Source organism: Papaver somniferum, unplaced genomic scaffold (assembly GCF_003573695.1).
Source record: "Papaver somniferum cultivar HN1 unplaced genomic scaffold, ASM357369v1 unplaced-scaffold_41, whole genome shotgun sequence".
NCBI classification, from domain to species: Eukaryota; Viridiplantae; Streptophyta; class Magnoliopsida; order Ranunculales; family Papaveraceae; genus Papaver; species Papaver somniferum.
The window spans coordinates 1,536,358-1,559,725 of record NW_020646638.1 but is presented as its reverse complement, the minus strand read 5'-3'; the positions used below and the strand labels follow the sequence as shown (position 1 = coordinate 1,559,725).

Sequence of the window (23,368 nt, the reverse complement as noted above, 5' to 3'; positions counted from 1 at the left end):
GTGTAACCGTGAATAATATAGTAGAACAACAAACCCCGTGGATGTAGGCCTTAGTGCTGAACCACGTAAACCTTGGTCTTATTTACATTTCAGCACTTTACATTCATTTAGTTCCGCATGCATTTGCTTATATATGTTGCTTTCCTTTTATATTTGTACCCCATGCATAATCGCTACGCACGGGGAAGTTGGAGGAGGCCATGATAAACCCGTGGGTTTTGAGCCAATGAACCCACATCAGGGTATCACCATCGTAATCCCTTTAGAATTTAACAATTGATTGTGGGCATTCGGACCCCGCGTAGTTCGTGTGTCCACACGCATGTTAGGAGAAGGGCCTGATGGTGGTCAAGACAATGCCTGTCAAAGAGCACGGGAGTGGATACTTGATCATGGAGGTGCAACGCTCATACCATCTTGGGGAAAACTCTGGCTTTCGGTATATCCTAAAATATGTGTTCAAGTCTATTGATGACTCGCAATTAACAAACTCTGACGCCTAGACTATGAAGTCCAAGGGCCTAGCTAGTTAACCTGGAAAATCGACTTACAAGAGTAAGATTGGTCAAAGCTTATTAACTGTAGGGTTTTATACTGCTCACACGATGTGAGATTGATCTCATCACACCTCCTCACGTGTAGTCTCGTTCGATCTAATACATAGACATTTAATTGATTGACGTGGATAGAATGAGAACACTGAATTAATGTAAGACTACGCTCATCACCCTCTCTTATGTGGACATTTAATTAATATGAGATTATGCTAATTACGCTCCCTTATGTGTAGTCTTGTTGGGTAAAACATATGACATTTAATAGGTTGACGTGGAATCAGATACCATATTCAAGTCCCAGGACCTACGACCAGACCTAACTAATCTTGACAGCCAGATCTTAGATTGCCCATTTAACGTGGGAGTATTGTCAACATAGACTTTGTATAACATATATGTATATACACGATGAATTTGAACATTATAATTCATATTTCCTGAAGTTAAGCGGATGAGATTGAGAATTGCAGATACTTGGACTATATGACTGGTCAGGATGCAATCCATTGCCTCCCGAATTTTGGCTTCTTCCTTCTAGTTTGCCGGTGCATCCAGGTTTGTATACTGAATAATATACTAAGAGAGCATCTGAGTTGTACTGCTACTACTATGTTAAAGTAAAAGAATGTTACCTAACGCTTATTGTACGCAGGTAAGATGTGGGTTTACTGTCGATCAGTTTACATGCCAATGTCATATTTTTATGGGAAGAAATATGTTGCACCTGTTGGGTGCAATAATCAAAAACAAAGAAAAATCAGATAAGCAAAAGTTATTGATACTTAGCTCCTTTATAATGGAAGTGATTGCTTTGACGAAACGAACAAGCTTCCCGTATCTCCGCAACAGCAACAAGGCAAAACTTTGGAAAATAGAGTGAGTCACGTGTTCAACACGCTGTCCTTAAGACATTAGCGCCCGGCTACACTCAAGAGTGATGCTATAGCCCTCACAGGACGGATATCTCCAGGATAAAACACCCTAATACACCTACTACTAGCATATGTAGTAGATGCTCAACTTGAGCTTGGCAACTCCGAAAAAACCGTTAAGGAAAATCGCGAATGCTTAAAAACCGCTATAAAATATTTTCCCTTAGGGGTCCCTCTAAAATATAGAGCAACCCCTTTCCCATAGATTTTACAAAAGTAGTGAATTTCTTTATATAATTGACAAATACAACTTAAGAAGAAAAACTCCCCGATGTGGGACTAAAAGCTTTATATAGTTTCTTAAAACTACTAAAAATTGGAAACTCCACGATGTGGGACTAAAAAGTTTCATTCACAAAATAAAACAATAAATTATAATTTTTTATTAAAACTTTAAAAAATTATTTTTTTATTAATCGTTTTCCAACAATCCCCCACATGAATGAAAACTCAATAAAACATGAACACACAGATAGATCTTGGTAAATAAACATCCCAACCTCACGATCCAAACAGACTGATCGTGCAAGTGTTGAAATTATACTAGTCATTTCTACGTCCTCTCCCTCACACAAAAGTGTGTTGACCCCAGGGTCATACTATGGATTGCATAAATCATAATAGTATTGAGAGCTTTCATCTTTAATTCTCACATGGTGAGACTATAGGTATCTTTCACCAAAGTGAAAAAGCATGAACTAGTGAACCCTTAGTGACCTTTAGGTCCTAAGTTCCAGTAATACGAAAACCATCAAAATGAAAATCACATAAAAAACGCAGGAAATACCATTTTAGGCAGAGGTGTCCATGAGGTCTTGAACCTTTGCTTAGTGAGATATTACCAGAATTACTTGCTAGAGACAGTGAACTATGTCTTGAACTGCTAACATTTGATGTAATTCGTGATAACAACCACGGGTGATATCTCCAAGATTGCTGCCAAGCTCGTGCCGTTTTGTCCGTTTTGGCCCTGGACGTATCCTGTTTCTCAGAATGCTCTAGAGAATCAGCTCATATTCTCACAGGAAGCGACCCACTTCCTCATTCAGATAAGTGAGTTTCCATAAAGAGTGTTACTGCTACACCCCACTTCAATCTTAAATTGAAACTATAGAACTCATTAAGACTTATTAAAAAGTCATCCTCCACATGCAGTCACACTATCACGTCTACACCATAGGGAAGGGACAGAGAATGAAAATCTCTGATAGTGTTTACCTTTACCCACCAAAAATTTGTTGTCTCATTCGAAACCTTGATCATGGGATCTCCAGTCAGCAAGGTTGAGTATCCTTCATGGCAAGTTTAATATATGAGCTTAAGCCCCAACCCCCTCGATGCATTTTTAACTATCTCTTTGTACAAACCTTTCGTCAAAGATTGCGCGATATTCTCCTTGGACTTTATCCAATCAATGGAAATAACGCCGATTGAGATTAGTTATTTCTTAGCTTTAACTATTATAGCTTGGCTAACACAATGTATAGATATAGCTGGCACAGGCCTATGCCAAAGAGGAATGTCTTCTAAAAATCATCTTAGGCACTCGGCCCCCTCTCATGCTTTATCTAACGCAATACTCTCAGATTCCATAATGAATTGAGCGATATGTTTGTTTGGAAATCTTCCAACAACAAACCCACATGTTAGAGTGAAACCATATCCACTCGTAAACTTAGACTCCTCTGAGTCAACTATCCAGTTTGCATCATAAAGTCCCAAGGACAACAAGATACCTTTCATAAATCAAAAGAGTATTTTAGGTACCATAATACTCTACTCAGTGCATCTGAATTCTATTGCTCTGGACTACAATTATATCCACTTAACTTACTCACAATATAGGCAATGTCTGGACTCTTACAGTTCATTAAATTCATCAGACATCCTATAACTTTTGAGTATTCAAGTTAAGATACTCCACTACCCTTATTTTTCTTGAGACTACAAGAATAATCGTACGAAGTACAAGCAGGTTTACAATCAGACTGATTGTATCTCTTAAGCACAACTCAACATAATGAGAACGACTAAGACTTATAAATGTTTGATTATCTTCTAATCCTCATCCCTAATATTACATCAAAAGGGCCCAAGTCTTTCAAGTCAATGTTCTCATTCAGTGCATGTTTTTAGTGGAATTGATCACATCTATGTTTGTATCAAGCATATCATCAACATACAAGCATACAATTACACAGACATCCTTAACAAGTTACTTGTATACATACTTGTCAGATTCATTAATTTAAATCCACTATCCATTATCACATGATTAAATTTTCCATGTCACTGTTTACGTGCTTATTTGAAAACCATACAAAGATTTTTCCAATTACAAACTTTGTATTCACAACCTTTCACTACAAAGTCTTCAGGTTGATCTATGTAAATTTCTTTACCTAATTCACGGTTTTAGAAAAAGCTGTCTTAACATCCATCTGATGTATCTCTACGTTCTTTATGGCAGCAATAACAATTAGTATCTCAACGGAAGTAATTTCCGTCACAATTGAATTAGAATCAAGGAAATCTACACCTTCTTTTAGTTTATAGCCTTTAGCTACCAACTTAGCTTAATATTTTTCCACAGTTTCATCTACCTATCGTTTCCTCTTAAAGACTCATTTACATCCCATGGTCTTACAACCTGGAGGTAAACTAGAAAGCTCCCAAGTCTGGTTCCAACGGACTGAGTCCATTTCACTAAATGAAGCTTCTTACCAGAATGGGGTTTCAGTAGATATTAAGGCTTCTTTACAAGTCTGTGGCTCAGACTAAGCTAGGCATGTTATGAAATCGGTTTCATAAGAAGTCTCAAGTCTAATTATTTTACTTCTCTTAGGCTCAACATCAACTTCATCTTCCTTTAAAATAAGTTCTGACTATTTGAAGATAAATCTAGGGGATCAACAACACATCTCTAATGAGGTACAGGTTTAGAATAAACATGTTCAAAGAACTCAGCATCCCTAGATTCCGTAATAATATTCACACCAATGTCAGAAAAAATCAGAACACGCAACCAAAAATCTATTTGTAGAAGTATACTCAATATACCCTATACGAAAACACAATCAACATTTTTGGTTTCAATCTAGTTCTTTTAGGAAGAGGAATTACAATCTTAGTCAAACGCCCCCACACTTTGACACATTCATAAGAAGGTCATCTACCGTTCCATAAACCATATGGAGTTTCATCTGATTCTTAAAAGGGTACTTTATTCAGGATATACTAGTTAAGAGGACTGCCTCCCCCCACAAGGCCGCAGGTAATCCTGAACTAATCAACATGGAAATTATCATCTCCTTAAGGATACGGTTGTTATGTTCAAGGCTTCTAATTGGTTTCCAACTTCAAGTTTATACATCTTAAGGCTTCTAAGGCGTCATCCTTATCCTAAGCAAGTATACAAGATAGTACCTCGTACAATCATCTACAGAAGTTATAACCATCTTTTACCACAGTGGTTTTGGGTTGAACTCATGTCAACTAGGCCTAACTGAATTAATTCTAAAGGCTTAGAATTACTCTGAACATTTGTGCTAAAAGATTTTATAGCATATTTTGATTCTTCACAGATTTCACTTTTGTGTTCAAAATCCAAACTAAATTTGGGTACGAAGCCTATGCTAGCCAGTTAAGCATTGACTTATAAGTTTACGGTTCCAAGTCTACCACGTAAAACAATCAATCACACAAAGATATCACAAGAATCAACTACGTTCACATCATCAGTTTTTCCGTTAAGCTTATATAGACCCAAAGTCCTATAACTCTTGCTTAAAAAATCACTGCCTAGTTACAACAAGTTTTCCAGATTCAATTAAGATCTTAAATATTTTTCCATCTACAACAGAACAAGATACAAGATTTTCTCATATGCTCGGAACATGAAAACTTCATTCAATGTGAGAATATTACAGATATGAGCTTCTGCTCGACCTTTTTCGTTTTATGCAACCTCTATTGCATATGAGTTACTCAATAAGAGTTTCTCGACATCCCCTATCCTATGATAGGAGGTGAACAGGTCTCTGTTTCAACAAACATTCTTGGTGGCTCCAGAGTCCACCTACTGGTCTCTCACATTGGTTATTAAAATAACTTCCGACATCATGCCACCAAACTCGTTCTAGTTTGTTTCAACTAAATTAGCATTAACTTTCTACTTATTAAGGTTTTTATGTTGTCTACAATTTACTGCCGCGTGGCCAGAAATTTTACAAACATAACACTCACCCTTAACTAAAGTAATTCCGGATTCAGGTTTACGAAATATACCTTTATCATGAAGACCATGCTTAGAGTTGCGTTCGATGTTCTCACCTTTGCCATCTTTGGAAGATTTGTTTCCAACCACATGCGGCTATTAGCCATGTCCCTCGGAGATGACACCTTTATTCACAAATCACAATTCCAAATCAGAAAGTAAAATATGAGTTTTGAAGATAACATCTATATATACAAACTTCGTTTGAATCAGCGTTTCAAAAAACTCATGGTTACCCCACAAAAATTAATTTAGTTAACAACAATTTTCTGTTCGTCAGAATTTTTCAGAAACGATTTTCTGTTTTGTAAAATATCAAAAAAATACTTTTACAACTCCAAAAATTATGAAATTTTACGCGGGTAACTATCAGGATGTCTACTACGTTGTGTCAAAAGGGTTCATCGAAATTACTTCTACATTAAAAGATAAAATTGAAACTCTACAGCTGACCAGAAATTCGTTTTTGTTTTTTCACTCCACAATTAACATCCATGATTCACAAACCAATCAATCGTTTTCGATTATTACAAATGCTAATGTCTTAAGATTGTTGGGTGCAATAATCAAAAACAAAGAAAAATCAAATAAGCAAAAGTTATTGATACTTAGCTCCTTTATAATGGAAGTGATTGCTTTGACGAAACGAACAAGCTCCCCGTATCTCCGCAACAACAACAAGGCAAAACTTTGGAAAATAGAGTGAGTCACGTGTTCAACACGCCGTCCTTAAGACATTAGCGCCCGGCTACACTCAAGAGTGATGCTATAGCCCTCACAGGACGGATATCTCCAGGATAAAACACCCTAATACACCTTCCAGATTCGGCTGCATTCAAGAAACATCTAGCGAGAGTCCCGGGTTACTTATGGGTAGCTGAAGATGGACTTAGGATGCAAGTAAGAATCGACTGTCTAGCAAAAATAGCCACGTTCTTTTGTATATTTTCTAGGCAAGAATATATCCTTTTGTATTGTCTAGGCCTCTTTCCTTTATATTAGTTAGATTGAAGATTTGCTTTTTATCATACGCGATAACAAACTAATAATTAACGGAAACTCTTTTATCTTGGGGACGCCATTTACAAATTGCAGAGTATAGGTAGCCAAACATGGGATACTAATTTCAGCCTGCAAGCACTTCTAGCAAGTGGTGATGATATTATAGATGAAATCTCTTCCACGACACTTCGAAAAGGACACGATTACTTGAAAGCTGCACAGGTTTTTTTCTTTTTCTTTTTGCTTTCCTAATCATGACTAATAGAATTTTTTAAATACCTTAACTTGATGCTGATAAAACTGTACAAAATTAGGTTAGAAATAATCCTCCAGGAGACTTCCGAAAAATGTTTAGTTACATTTGTAAAGGAGCATGGACTTTCTCGGACGGAGATCATGGCTTGCAAGTTTCAGATGCTAGTGCAGAATCTCTATTGGTAAAAGTTAATTAACATTCATTAAGTAAAATATTTTTGACCATTTTTAATTTGTTTTCTGACAAACAACTACCAATCTTTCGATAGTGTTGTCTAATGTTTGCACAAATGCCAGCCGAAATTGTCGGCGAGAAAATGGCAGACGAGCGTATGTATGACACTATAGATTTCATTCTTTCCATGCAAGTAAGAACCACTTCTTTTTTATATTTTAACATTTTAAGTGAAGCTCAAATTCCTTGAACTTGAATTCATCATGATACTCCATATTGTATACTCGTAAATGCCTCAGTGTCCTGATGGTGGGGTGACAGTATGGGAGCCTGGAACAGCATCAAAATGGTTGGAGGTACAAATGAAGTTGATATTAATTATATATTGTATATAGCGGTAAATTTTCAGTTTAACTGCCTAAGAGTTATATACTATGTTTTATAGCTGCTCAATCCATCAGAATGCTTCGAAGACATTGTTATTGAACATGCCTACGTAGAAATCAGTGCATCAATGCTTCCAGGTTTAGCATTATTTATGAATCTGCATCCGGAATACCGAAAGCAAGACATAGAGAAATTTATAACAAAAGCGAGAATTTACATCGAAAATGAGCAGAAGCCAGATGGCTCATGGTATGAAAAAACGTTATATCCTATTTGAATTTATGCAAATAAGAACCTTTTTTCTGTTTGAACGGGTATGTTTAGAATTTTTGAGAATTTTAATGACTTTCCGAAGGTATGGATGCTGGGGAATATGCTATACATTTGCAACTTACTATGCCCTAAAAGGTTTGGCTGCAGCCGGACAAAATTACAACAATAGCCTAACAGTTCGCAAGGCCTGCCGGTTTTTGTTATCAACGCAAAAAGCCAAAAACCATCTGGAGGTTGGGGAGAGAGTTACCTTTCGTGCCCAAGAAAGGTATGTTAAAGATACAGTCGCAATGTGCATGACTGAGATGATACCTGCAGGATTTACATAATGAAGATCCTGGCCCTATAATTTCATGCTCGGTTATGAAACAGGTATATGTACCACTTGAGGGTGATGAGACAACCTTGATGCAGACATCGTGGGCTCTGATGGGTCTTATTCATGGTGGTCAAGTAAGTGATATACAATTATGGTTTATTTGGGAAGGTTTAGATTAATTTTTGAACGATTTTTAGGACACCATGATTTTTCTTTTCTTTTTTGCCGGGACCATTCTTCCTACTTTGGTCATTATGAAGTAAAATCCAAGATCCCTTATCTATATATTTTTCTTTATGCCAAAATATCATTTTTATTAATAATTAAGTTAGTTAAGACAATAAATTATTTAGTAAGACTAGAATTAGTGTTGGAACAATTGCTGAATTATGCCTGCAAAACAATCATAAAAAAACAAACAAAACATTGTTATGGATGAGTCGCGGACTAGGTCCCTTTCTTTAAGACGTTTCGTGGCTCTGTCCAAGATTGTGCAAGCAGTTCTTCAGTGGCGCGTCGTCCCCATAATAAAACAACCGAGTTCAATCTCTTATACAACTACTCTTGCACGATGAGAGGATGTGAAACTTCTACACTTCATTGTTGCTCAGAAACACTTTTAGAAAAATTAAGGATGATCACACACTTGTTTTTCTTTCTCACAAAAATTCATTTTTCTTTGAAAACCCAAGAGACATAAAAGAGAAACTTTTTCTATAAAAAAAATGTTTCAACAACTCTTCTAAAAATCCCATTCTAAAAATTCTGATCTTTTATTTTTAAAGCCAAGAATAAATAAATATGGATTAAATGAAAGACATTATTAAGATGTTAATTAGCATCATTAATTCGTTCAACAAAAAACGGTTTTGACATTAACACAAAATATTTACTCTTTAAGAGAGAATAATTATCACATTTACACCATTTAAATGAGACACTAATTTTTGGAAAATAATAATGTTTTTAAAACATATATTCCCAACAATTAGGCAAGGAGAATTAAAATTAATGACGTTTGAAAGGGGACGAGGAGAAAATGAGTTCTTGGGAGTAAATCTTCAAAAATTAGTTTTGAGATTCTTGTACTAAAAGTGAGTTATTTGAAAGTCAATTTTGAAAAATGCTAATCTTCTATTTTCATAACGATTCAATGACGAGTGATTTGTGAAAATGAAAACTTTTAAAGGGTAGATCGGCAAAGTAGTTACATGTACGGATAGGAAAATATAAGTACATGTAGCATTACATCCTCTTTAATGAAGTTTTGGACTAGGTACGTACGACTAGAAAAACAGAAGTACAGGTAGTCGAACATTCTTTTTAATGGTGTATGGACTAGGTTCGAAATGGAAAGCTCAAGAACATCTAGCCAAATTTCCATTTTGTGTTTAACAAAGTCATCTTCAGCAATATCGAGACTACCATATATGTTCCTAGACGAAACTAACATAAAACCTTAACATATATTTACAGAAAGTTCTGCTAGCTAGGAAACTAGAAGGCTCACCAACGAAATTAGAAAGTTCGTCTAGGAATTTTCTTAAAATAGCCGAACATACGTGTACAGAAAGTTGAGCTAGGAAACTTTTTTTTAATATCCAAATTGTTCTTCATATTCTTCATTTCAACAAGGTTTAACGTGCGCCTATAATTTTTTTCACAAAACTCCTAGCCAAATATCTCTTTGCGACTTCAATACTTACAATTACTACTCAACTTATCAATCACTGATGTATAAATTAAGAAGACATGGGTTAGTCAGAAAATGCCATCTCGTGTACAAATTTCTAAAATACGGGATTTAAAAAGATCACGAAAGTGGAAAAGAAAACAAAATGGAAGAGTTTATAATGAAAATAGATTATTAGAAAAAATTGTGTTTCTATGTTTATGAATTAGAGTTTTAATTAGGTTATTAGTTTTGAACTAAGTTTATGGTGGATTTGGATGCAGAATTCTAAAGGTGGAATTGTAGGAATTTTCACTTAGCTACCTAACACATGAGAAATTTACATGATTCCTGGTATTTATAATTCCATGCGGTTATATATCCCTCGAAATTGTGAATTCTACGACCAAGCACACTATTAGGTTAAGTACGGAATAACTACATCATTTACTATAATTAGGGATCCCTAGCTCTTCAAAATAGATGACCAGTGCACAAGGGTCCCCGCAAAAATATCATGATGCCAAAAAATTGCTCATGTTTTTCCACCCTAAGTTTTCATTGGTCCATGAAAACTTCCTAGTTAACTAGACCGGTTTCCACCCCATAAAAAATCCCGTAACTATCCTAAGTACACTCTCGAGAAATGTCCAACGTTTTATGCACGTTCCATCCTTAATGTTCTACTTAGAAGGAGGATAGATTATCGACTGTACTAGCAACATTGTTAATAGCGGGTACAAATTTAGTTAGGAAGGTGCCAAATCTCATTAGATAAATAATAAAGTCCTTTGGATTTAGTACCCTCCCAGTAATCTGATACCCCTTTAACAACCATGTTGTGATAGACAATGGTCCAACAAAAAAGACTGCATGTCACTCAATGTACCAATTATTTTGGTGGAAGTTCAGTGCATAATAAGATGAGTGTTGCAGGCAAAACAAATCAGCATCAGATTCCTGACTAGTTTTGAGCCTATGAGAATTACTTAGGGACTAGCTCTATACGTCAAGACATTGTATTTTCAAGTAACTTAAAACCTCCTTCACCAACTATTTTTATTAATGACTAACTTATTCCTGATTAACTAGTGTTAATATGGTCGATTGTTATAGGCGTAATCTTGTTAACCGAGGACTCAACTAATGTCAATTGATCACCATAATATGCAAAAAAGATAAAAATAATAATAATAATTAAGAACATCAATCAAAAATCGGTGGATGTTTATGCTTTCGTAGACCGATTCTGGGTTGATGTACTCATTCACAAAAACCATGAAGAATCAGTATATACGGGTATATATATTAACCGATTCTAAAAAAATGACACTCTAGAATTGGTCAATATTAACAGCGTATCGATTTAGCTTCAAAAGTAAAAAAGAAAAAAATGATTTTACTCAAAATCGGGTCCATGTAAACACAATTTAAATTCATACTCGAGCTAAGAATGAGTAGGTTTCATACTCATACTCATATCAAGCATGAATCGTGCTCTATTTTGAATGGGTATATGGTTATATACTCATTCTTAGTTCGAGCACAAAATCATACTCATTTTTGGTTTGGGAATAAGTTTTTTTCAATTATATTCATTTTCGGTTCGAGTAAGAAATCATACTCATTCTGTATTTGAGTATGTCATAAGAACGTTAACAATCACCGGATGTTTATAATCATATCGACCCATTGTAGCTTAATAAATTAACATAAAAAATTGGAGCTTAATAAATTAACAGAAAAAATTGACATTTCCTTTAACCAGAACATGTATTTGTGAATATCCATATTGGGCAATTTTGGGTTCACGTTCTTCAGCCACGAAGAACATCAAGAATAATCAACCTACATGTATACATATATATATATATATGTATATTAGCTTATTGTTCAATCTATGGTTAAAGTCGGATGCAATGAAAATATGTAGATTTTTTTGAAATATCGATAACTTATCCTTAACAACCTAAATGTTCTCAATCCTAAATTCCCAACCGAGTATCATACTTTTATCTTCTCCGTCCAAAGAAAAACAAAATACCTAACCTTTTATAAAAATATATGTTGGGCACCAACATAGTATGACACCCCAAAAAATCGATCACTTAGCCTAAGAGCAAATGGGTGTTGAATTGCCTCAGAGATCTTTAAAGAAAATGTGTTGTAAACGATTACTTACTTGATCAACCCATTAGGTATTACTAAATGTGTAAAACGTGTCGGCCTAGCATAGTCGGCCCACGAAGTCATGTGTTTAGCGTATTGTGTTGTGCCGGAGATTAAGGCGTGTTGTGTTGTGCCGCGCTAGATGATGTGTTTTGTTGTGTTGATCCGGAAAAATAAACGTGTTGTGTTGGGTCGGGCACATTTATTTTGTGTTTTTCAAAGTAAATATTTTCCAAATATTTAGGTATTCTATGGGTTGTTATAAAAATAAGTAAATGTAAAAATGATCAAATGTCTAAAATTGGCTAGAATAAAGACTCTCTTGTAAAATATACACAAAATGTGATGTATTTTGTAGTGTTTTATGCATATTATGACGCGTTGTGCTGTGCCATGTGCTTATCCGTTGTGCGTGTTGTTTTATGCCACTGTGCCGATTAGGCTATCCCAGCACAACCTACAAAGCTAACATGTTGCTTTGTACTGGGATAAGTCACCCGCTGGGTTGTGCTGTGCTCAAATTTCAACTCGCTGGGATGGGCTGTGCTCGTGCTGGCACGGCCTTATTTACACCTCTAGGTATAACGCTCTATAATATTCGATATTGTTGAACGAACAATGAAGTACAACAAAATCCAAATCTGAGTAACTACTAAAGGGTTTGGGATTAGAAAGGAGGGGAGAACTTATATGGTAAATGATGTTTCAGACAACAATAGTATAAAAGAATCGTCAAAGTTACACATAACCGTAAACATCTGTTACTTTTAGAGTTTTTCTTACCTGTAGACGCCATGGAGGGGTTGTTTGATTGGTAAACTTAATCATAGGTGGGATCAAGGATACAATAGACATTTCAATACTCTCTTAAAAACTCAATCCCTCCCCTAAGATTTTAGTTCTCTCCTTGTAATCCCTCCTTCTACATGTCCATTCTTTTTTCCTTCTACTGACAAGACTCATGTGTATATATATATATATATATATGAGAAAAATTTCATTTTTGAATAACCAAGAGATAATTAGGTGCTTCAAAAAAAAAAAAAACTAAAGAATTTTTTTTTTTTTAAGTTTATGACTAGATCACCGTTAGAGACTTACATAACAATTTTTAGACTTAGAGATGCTCTGAGTTATGAGAATTACAAAAATTTGATTTCCCATAATCAAATCCTAGTATATAGGAGTGATGACCTTACAATATAAAGTCTAAGACAAAGCTGTATCTACTGTTGCAACTGTAACAATAAAACTCAAAGAAAATGTTAGAACTGATTTTCTGAAAAGATTAAATAAACATTCAAAATGTCGTCAACAAACAGAGGACAGAGTTACGTGTTCAACACGCTGTCCTTAACATAATAGTTGACCGGTACGCCTCAATAATGAGTGATGCCTATACCCTGTGGTCAAGTTGTGTCCAGGATAAAAATTCTCGATGCAAGCACTGTTAGCACTATAGTACTTGCACACTCTTACGAACTCAACAACAATGGCATAAAGAAAGAAAAAACCACACAGAGGGAGAGAGACGAAAAGAAGAGGATAGTAGCTCTTCTGGAGACAAATTGAAATGAAGAACTCGAGTGGTTTATATAGGGGAGAAGAGAGAGGTCGAATTGATTGTGCATTAAGAGCGAATTAATGAGAGAATAAATCAGAATTAAAGATAAAAAAAATCGAAATAATTCAAGATTTTTTCAAAACGGTAACAAAACAGCCATGCACATAAATAAAAATATTCTCGCCATAACTCCATGCACATAATTAATGACAAAATTTAATTCAAATTCTTTTAGGAAATAATTCAAAGGAAATTTTTGCAAAAAAGGAATTTCTTGGTTGACCTGTCCACGGCGGTGGCACGAACCCGAGCCTTGAGCCCAAGCCTTAGTGGAAACAAAAATATTTCGCCCCACCCGTTCCAACCACATTGTTTTACTAACTATCCATAAATGATTAGCTATATAGTGGATCTCCTCTTTAGTTATACCCAATGTGGGACTAAAGGACCTATTTCATTCACTCATAGAAAATGAGTAAGAGCTCTTAGAGACCCAAGGGTCCCAAGTTCCATTCCCACCAAGACCATGAAATCAAAACATTAAAAACTCATTTTCTCGAACAATCCTAAAAAAGGAATGTCTTGATTGACCTTTCCACGGCGGTGCCACGAGCCCGAGCCTTAGTGGAAACAAAAATATTTCGCCCCACCCGTTCCAACCACATTGTTTTACTAATTATCCATGAAGGATTAGCTATATAGTGGATCTCCTCTTTAGTTATACCTAATGTGGGACTAAAGGACCTATTTCATTCACTCATAGAAAATGAGTAAGAGCTCTTAGAGACCCAAGGGTCCCAAGTTCCATTCCCACCAAGACCATAAAATCAAAACATTAAAAACTCATTTTCTCCAACAATCCCCCACATGAATGAAATACCGATACAAAAATCAGAAAACGGAAAGCGAGAAATACCACTTAGGCAAGAGGTGTCAATGAGGTCTTGAACCTTTGCTTAGTGAGAAATTTCCGGGACTACTTGATGGACAGTGAACGCGATGTCTTGAACTGCCATCGTTTGGTGTAATCCGTGATAATAACCACGCGTGATATCTCTCTAGGTGCTGTCAAGTTCGTGCCGTTGTGTCCTTTTTGGCCCTGGACAAATACCGTTTCTCAGAATGCTCTAGAGAATCATCTCTATTCTCATATGAACCTACCCATTTCCACATTCAGATAGGTGAGTTCCATAAAGAGTGTTTACTGCTACACCCCACTTCAATCCTAAATTGAAACTATATAACTCATTAAGACTTAGTTAAAAGTCATCCTTCACATGCAGTCACACTATCACGTCTACACCATAGGGAAGGGGCAGAGAATGAAATTCTCTGATAGTGTTTACCTTGACTCGCCACAAATTAGTTGTCTCATTCAAAACATTGATCTTGGGATCTCCAGTCAGCAAGGTTGAGTATCCTTCATGGCAAGTTTATTTAATGAGCCTAAGCCCCATCCCCCTCGATGTATTACTAACTATCTCTTTGGACAAACCTTTCGTCAAAGGGTCCGCGATGTTTTCCTTGGACCTTAACCATTCAATGGAAATAATGCCTTTTGAGATTAATACTTCCAGGGTATCGTGTCTTCTACGAATATGTATAGACTTCCCATTATAATAGATGTTTTTAGCTTTAGCTATGGAAGCTTGATTATCACAATGTATAGATATAGCTGGCACAGGCCTATGCCAGAGAGGAATGTCTTCTAAAAGCATCTTAGCCAAGCGGCTTCCTCTCCTGCTTTATCTAACGCAATAAACTCAGATTCCATAGTGGATCGAGCTATGCATGTCTGTTTGGAACTCTTCCAAGAAATAACCCCACCTGCTAGAGTGAAAACATATCCACTCGTAGACTTGGACTCCTCTGAGCCCGATATCTAGTTTGCATCACAAAATCCCTTATGGACGGCAGGGTACCCTTCATAATTCAAACAAAAGGTAAAAGTTTATTTCAAATACCTCAACACTCTAAAAAGTGCATTCCAATGTTCCTTCCCTGGATTACAAGTATAACTACTTAACCTACTCACAGCATAAGCAATGTATGGCCTGTACAGTTCATCAAATACATCAGACTTCCTTTAACTCGTGAGTATTCAAGTTGTGACACTCCATTACCCTTATTCTTTGTGAGTCTACAACAAGGATCATATGGAGTATGAGCAGGTTTACAATCAAAATGATTGAATTTTCTAAGAACAGATTCAACATAATGAGATTGACTAAGACTATAACCGTTAGAATTTCTTCTAATTTTCATCCCTAAGATTACATCTTCGGGGCCTAAGTATTTCATGTCAAAGTTCTCATTTAGCATGCTCTTAGTGGAATTAATTACATCCATGTTTGTACCAAGTATGAGCATATCATCAACATACAAGCATACAATCACAAAGGCATCATTCATAAGTTTAGTGTAGACACACTTGTCAGATTCATTGATTTTAAAACCACTAGAAAACATTACATGATCAAATTTTTCATGCCATTGTTTAGGTGCTTGTTTCAATCCATACAAAGATTTTTTCAGTTTACAAACTTTGTTCTCACAACCTTTCACTATAAAGCCCTCAGGTTTCTCCATGTAAATTTCTTCATCTAATTCACCATGTAGAAAAGCTATTTTTACATCCATTTGATCTATCTCTAGGTTATGAACCGCAGCTATAGCAATTAACATCCTAATGGAAGTAATTCTCGTAACGGGTGAGTAAGTATCAAAGAAACCTACACCTTCTTTTTGTTTGTAGCCTTTAACTACTAACCTAGCCTTGTATTTTTGAATAGTTCCATCTATGTTACGTTTCCTCCTGAATATTCATTTACATCCTATGGCCTTGCACCCTGGAGGTAAATCTACTAAATCCCACGTATCATTCTCTTTGATGGATTCCATTTCATTAATACTAGACTCTTTCCACCATGGAGCTTCCGGTGAAGTCATGGCTTCTCTATAAGTGATCAGACACTGCTAGTGTTACAAAGTCAGTTCCAAAGGAGGTTTTGGTTCTAGCCCTTTTACTTCTCCTAGGATCAGTTTCTACTTCATCTTCCTCTAAAGGTAAAGTATGACTGGTTGAAGGGACGTCTAGGGGATCAAAACCTCTCTTACGAGAGTCGGATTTTAATGGAAAAACATTTTCAAAAAACACTATTTACCTAGACTCCATAATAGTATTCACACCAATTTCAGAAATATCAGAACTCACAACCATCAATATATATGCAGGAGTATGCTCAGGATACCCTATGAAGACACAGTCAACAGTTTTGGGTCCTATCTTGGTTGCTTTAGGTTTAGGGATCTGAACCTTAGCCAAACACCCCCACACTTTGAAGTATGCAAAAGAAGGTTGTCTACCTTTCCACAATTCATATGGAGTTTTATCTGATCCTTTATAGGGTACTCTATTTAGGATATAGCAGGCTGAGAGGACAGCTTCCCCCCACAAGTTCGAAGGTAATCCTGAAATAATTAACATGGGATTCATCATCTCCTTAAGGGTACGGTTTTTACGTTCAGCTACACCATTAGACTGAGGTGAATAAGGATGGGTAACCTCGTGTATTATGTCATGTTCTACACAGAAATTTCCTATCGGAACTATGTACTCACCACCACGGTCAGACCTAATGGTTTTAATGGTATTATTCATTTGGTTTTCAACTTCTAGTTTATATCTCTTAAAGGCTTCTAAGGCATCATCCTTACCTCTAAGCAAATATATATGACAATACCTCGTACAGTCGTCTATAAAAGTAATAAACCATTTCTTACCACCCCTAGTTTGAACCGACTTCATGTCAACTAGGTCTGAGTGAATTAATTCTAAGGGTTTAGAATTTATGTGAACATTTTTGCTAAAAGGTTTTCTAGCATACTTTGATTCTACGCATATTTCACATTTGTGTTCCTTTTCCAAACTGAATTTGGGTATGCAGCCTACATTGGCTAGTTTATGCATCGACTTATAATTAACATGTCCAAGTATACCATGCCAAACATCCAAAGACTCACAAACATAAGCAGAAGAATCATTTTTATTCATAACAGCAGAGTTTACATTAAGCTTATACAGACCCTCAGTCTTATAACCCTGCCCCACATAATCCTTACCCTTAGTTACAACACATTTCCCAGATTCTATTACAATTTTAAAACCCTTATCATCTAAAACAGCACAAGAAACAAGATTTTTGCAGATGTACGGAACATGAAGAACTTCATTCAATGTGAGAGTCTTGCCAGAAGTGAGTTTGATCCCAACTTTGCCTTTTCCTACAACCGCAGCTGCAGATGAGTTACCCATATAGAGTTTTTCTCCTTCCCCTACCTTATTATAGGAGGTGAACATATCTCTGTTTCCACAGACATTTTTGGTAGCACAAGAGTCTACCCACCAGTCTCTCACATTTGTTACCAGATTGACTTCAGACACCGTGCCAGAAAATTCATCTTTGTTGTTTTCAACCAAATTAACATTATTTTTCTTTTTAAGGTCCTTCTGTTTTCTACAGTGAACCTCCATATGGCCGGGATCTCCGCAAGCATACCTTTCTTTTATTAATGCTAGATTTAGGTTTCTAAAACATACCTTTTTTGCCTGGAGGTTTCTTGGAGTTGTTTCGGTTCTTCTCATCATTTGAACCTTTATGTTCAGTCACATGAGCTTTGTTAAACATGTCCCTTGCAGAAGATACGTTTTTTTCTTTGGAGCACAGCAATTCTTCAACTTGAATCTTCTTACCCAAATCAACCATAGTAAATTCAGCAGTTTCATGTCTCAGTTTCTTCTTGTACTCGGACCAGGAAGTAGGCAATTTCTCGATAACAATAGACACTTGAAAAGTTTCATCAATCACCATACCTTCCACAAGAATTTCATTCATAATTTACTGGAGTTCAAGGAATTGATCAACCACAGATTTGTCATTCACCATTTTATACTCATAAAGCCTAGCTACCAAAAATTTCTTACTTCCGGCAGTTTCAGCTTGATATTTTTCCTCCAAAGCAGCCCATAAATCAAAAGCATTAAAGTTCTCTTTTGAAATGTAAAAGTCATACAGAGCATCTTTTAAACAGTTCAGAATATGATTTTTGGCCATATAGTTCTGCCTAACCCAATCTTCCAATTCAAGTTCACGTCCCATATCCTTAAAACCCTCATCAAAAGGAACCAAAACATAATGATCTAACTAATGATAACTCAGGAAAAATAACATCTTCGATTTCCATCTTTTGAAATCTTTCCCAGAAAATTTTGCTGGCCTTTCAACATCATTCTTACCCATTGTTATAGATAGAAATAATTATTGTGTTAAGATTGTTGCAAGTGTAACAATAAAACTCAAAGAAAATGTTAGAACTGATTTTCTGAAAAGATTAAATAAACACTCAAAATGTCGACAGCAAACAGAGGAAGAGTCACGTGTTCAACACGCTGTCCTTAACACAATAGTTTACCGGTACGCCTCAATAATGAGTGATGCCTATACCCTGTGGTCAAGTTGTATCCAGGATAAAACTGCCCGATGCAAGCACTGTTAGCACTACAGTACTTGCCCACTCTTACGAACTCAACAACAATGGCACAAAGAAAGAAAAAACCACACAGAGGGAGAGAGACGAAAAGAAGAGGATAGTAGCTCTTCTGGACACAAATTGAAATGAAGAACTCGAGTGGTTTATATAGGGGAGAAGAGAGAGATCGAATTGATTGTGCATTAAGAGCGAATTAATGAGAGAATAAATCAGAATTAAAGATAAAAATAAAATCGAAATAATTCAAAAAAAATTCAAAACGGTAATAAAACAGCCATGCACATAAATGAAAATATTCTCGCCATAACTTCCATGCACATAATGTCGACATAAGGAAAAAACGGAAAGAAAATAATGTCGACATTAAGAAAATATTCTCGCCATAACTTCCATGCACATAATTAATGACAAAATTTAATTTAAATTCTTTTAGGAAATAATTCAAAGGAAATTTTTCCAAAAAAGGAATGTCTTGGTTGACCTGTCCACGGCGGTGGCACGAGCCCGAGCCTTGAGCCCAAGCCTTAGTGGAAACAAAAATATTTCGCCCCACCCATTCCAACCACATTGTTTTACTAACTATCCATAAAGGATTAGCTATATAGTGGATCTCCTCTTTAGTTATACCCAATGTGGGACTAAAGGACCTATTTCATTCACTCATAGAAAATGAGTAAGAGATCTTAGAGACCCAAGGGTCCCAAGTTTCATTCCCACCAAGACCATAAAATCAAAACATTAAAAACTCTTTTTCTCCAACAATCCTAAAAAAGGAATGTCTTGGTTGACCTGTCCACGGCGGTGGCACGAGCCCGAGCTTTGAGCCAAGCCTTAGTGGAAACAAAAATATTTCGCCCCACCCGTTCCAACCACATTGTTTTACTAAATATCCATAAAGGATTAGCTATATAGTGGATCTCCTCTTTAGTTATACCCAATGTGGGACTAAAGGACCTATTTCATTCACTCATAGAAAATGAGTAAGAGCTTTTAGAGACCCAAGGGTCCCAAGTTCCATTCCCACCAAGACCATAAAATCAAAACATTAAAAGCTCATTTTCTCCAACATCTACACCTTCGGGTAAACCTCCAAATAAATTTTCATGTCACAATTTTTAATCAATAGAAGTTATCATGTGGGAACAAATATCAATGATAATATGTTTTATGTTTATCTACGTGTGAAAACAACCTAAACAAAACCGTGACCTCTGGAGATGAGTTTTAAGTATAAAAATCTTATTTTCAACAACTTTCGTAAGCAAATCTAATGAAGCTTTTCACATAGGATTTCTTTAGACCCGCTATTGAAAATGATCTGACTTGATGACTCTCACACATTCCGAAAACAAAATACCCAGAAAATATTTTTGATTTGTTTTGCAATCAAATTTTTTTTTGAGAGGGAATAATTTAGTAGAAGATCAGGTATTAATTTACAAGGATCATTTAACAGCATCACAAATGCAAAACTGTTTTCCATTGAAACACAACCTGACTTGAAGCAATATCCTTAAATACATCCTTATCAAAAAGACACAAAATAATAGTTGTCTTAACAAGCAAAATAACCTCCTCAATTATCATAGTTATTCCTCCAAACACTCTTATGTTTCTCTCTTTCAAATGCCACTGCACTGCATATATCACCTTCCACCAAACCTCTCTGCGTCTTTCCTGCAAATGGTTCAATTTCCAAGCTTCAAAGTTCCCCTGACCATAATTTGGAGACACTCATGATACTTTTAAAGCCTTAATGAACTAATACTTGACTTCAAAAACAAAAGAACAACATACAAAAAGATGGTCTGTTGTTTCCTTTTCTCTCTTACTGAAAATACAGATCTAATTTTGAATATTAACCCCTTTATGTTAAGCATTCTGAGAGTAACCAAAAAATTACAATTTAAGATTAACTATATCTTTTTAATTTCCTTTTAGAAATAAATATATTAATAGATATGGTAATTTTCGATGTATTGAGCAGGAGGAGAATGATCCAGTGCCTTTACAACGTGCAGCAAAGTTACTAATCAATGGTCAATTGGAAAATGGTGATGTCCCAACGGAGAAACTCGGAGGAGTTTTCATAAAGAATTGTGTGGTAAATTATTGTTCGTATAAAAGTGCTTTCCCTATAATGGCTCTAGCTGAGTATCGTCGTAAGATACTAAAGTAATTCCGCAAACTTTAGAGGATGTTCGTTAAGTTAAGTTCGTGAATTTTTATTGTAAGAATGTATACGTATATTTTCAATTCTCGTCTTCGTCTTCGTAAGATGTAAGAATGTTTATTTATTCTGGAATAATTATCATGGTTTTTTAACTACTAGTTTATCGTTATTAAAATCTTGTTTTCATGCTTGTTTTTATTTTCCGTATAATATTGTAATCAATGAGAAGTTAATTTATATATATTGTGAAAACCAAGTTAATTTATCAAAATTTGTAATATATCTTTTTCTCTACTTTTTTTCTTTAAGAAATGTATTACACTTATGGATCAATGAGAAATCAGGGTGCTTTCATGACAAATTTTCTTTTTCGATCTTGAGTGTTTCTGTAACGCCCACATACTTAGCTAACATGATTACAACCTTAAATGAAGGCATCAAATTCCGGATCATTAATTTTAAGAATCATCATTACATAAGTAACCCAAAACAAACCTAAGCTCTCTGGTACTTAATTTATGAATGAAAATCTCACGAGTGGTATAAATATGTTAGTCGGTTGCTTTATAAATAAAAAAGAAAAACATATATAAAAAGATACATAAACATGGATATCTTCATTGAATCACGTGCACCATTTTTTGTGATAACTGAAATTGATGCGAAAACGAGTGAGTGCATCATCCCAAAGTTTTCTCAGGGGAAACATACATAACTTTCACGTGATCACTAACATGCTTAGCAGTTCCAAGGGAAACAATAATTGAATAGGCAAACATATGTAAAATCCATATGAGTAATTATCCCAGATACCTCGGTTTATAATATTTGCCTCATCCGTACTATTTAGGATATAAAATTAAGAGTTGTAATATTGCACACCCCGTGCTATAATAATATAATTACACTTCCCGTGCTTAATAATAATATTGCATTCCCCGTGCCACTTAACTTAGCAAGGAGTTGTGATGAGACCACAAGATTCCTCGTGCGGAAACCGCACAAACACACATTAAAGTATTCACCTAGCTATCTGCAAGCATCGAAAGTATGCTATTCATTAAATAAATGTTATTCTAACATATATTGTGTACCAAAATAACAATATCCGTGAAACAACACCATCATATGATCCTCAGAAATGACGCTAGAAAAAACTAAATTTGTGTTACATCTTGACATCGCCCAATTCATGGAAAGGACGATGCTAGAATAACACCATTCTCAAATAATAACATCATCCACATGAAATTCCAATAAAACGCATGAATCAGGAAACTATCATCACAGTCTAAAAGATTTTACAATCAAGCATAATATGCACACGAATGAATTCTCACAGTACAATATAAAAAATAATATTGAGAATGAAACCCTTGATAATAATATTGGAGTCTAACCCCTAATCAACATAAAATAGATACAACATTTGGAGAATCTAAACAATATATACCACACAACATACCCATCCAATTTGCTCACATGCAGTAAAGATACATTATCTATAATACAAAACAGAATAGGTTTTTGAGCGTGGACGGTCAGATAACATTTTTAGAGACAAACGTTGCATCCGACCATCCCAGTCTCATCCCAGCGAAAGATATCAGACGGTAGTCATTTTTGTAACCCCTCTCATTATGAATAAAAAATTATTAATCTTTAATTATTGCATCACCTCATAACTCAAGATATTCAAAGAAACATTAAGAGCATCTCCAATGCTAGAGGTAAAGGTCATCCTACGTGGATGTCTTATTTATACCTTTGGCTTATGGGTCACTTACTACATGACAAAAATAAACAAAGATAACACTCTATGCCTAAATTCCATCTCCAATGCCTAAGGTCTTATTTAACACTTTTTATTTAAATGTAGACACAAAAGATGATGTGGACTCATGACCCAAGGTCATGAGAAAGTCTTATTTAGACTTTCTCCTTTACCCCAACTTTAGCCATGTCATCTCTTCTATGACCCTCACCTTTGCATTGGAGATGAAACTTTGGTGAAAAGGGTGTTAAATCCTATGTGTCGTACTAATTTAAGACCTCTACCCCTTG

At 35.5% G+C, this 23,368-nt stretch overlaps 1 pseudogene; it reads left to right on the top strand.

Moving 5' to 3' along the window:
* The first annotated feature begins 322 nt into the window (after positions 1-322).
* On the top strand, positions 323-21,428 carry LOC113342432 (annotated as a pseudogene).
* Positions 21,429-23,368: the final 1,940 nt, after the last annotated feature.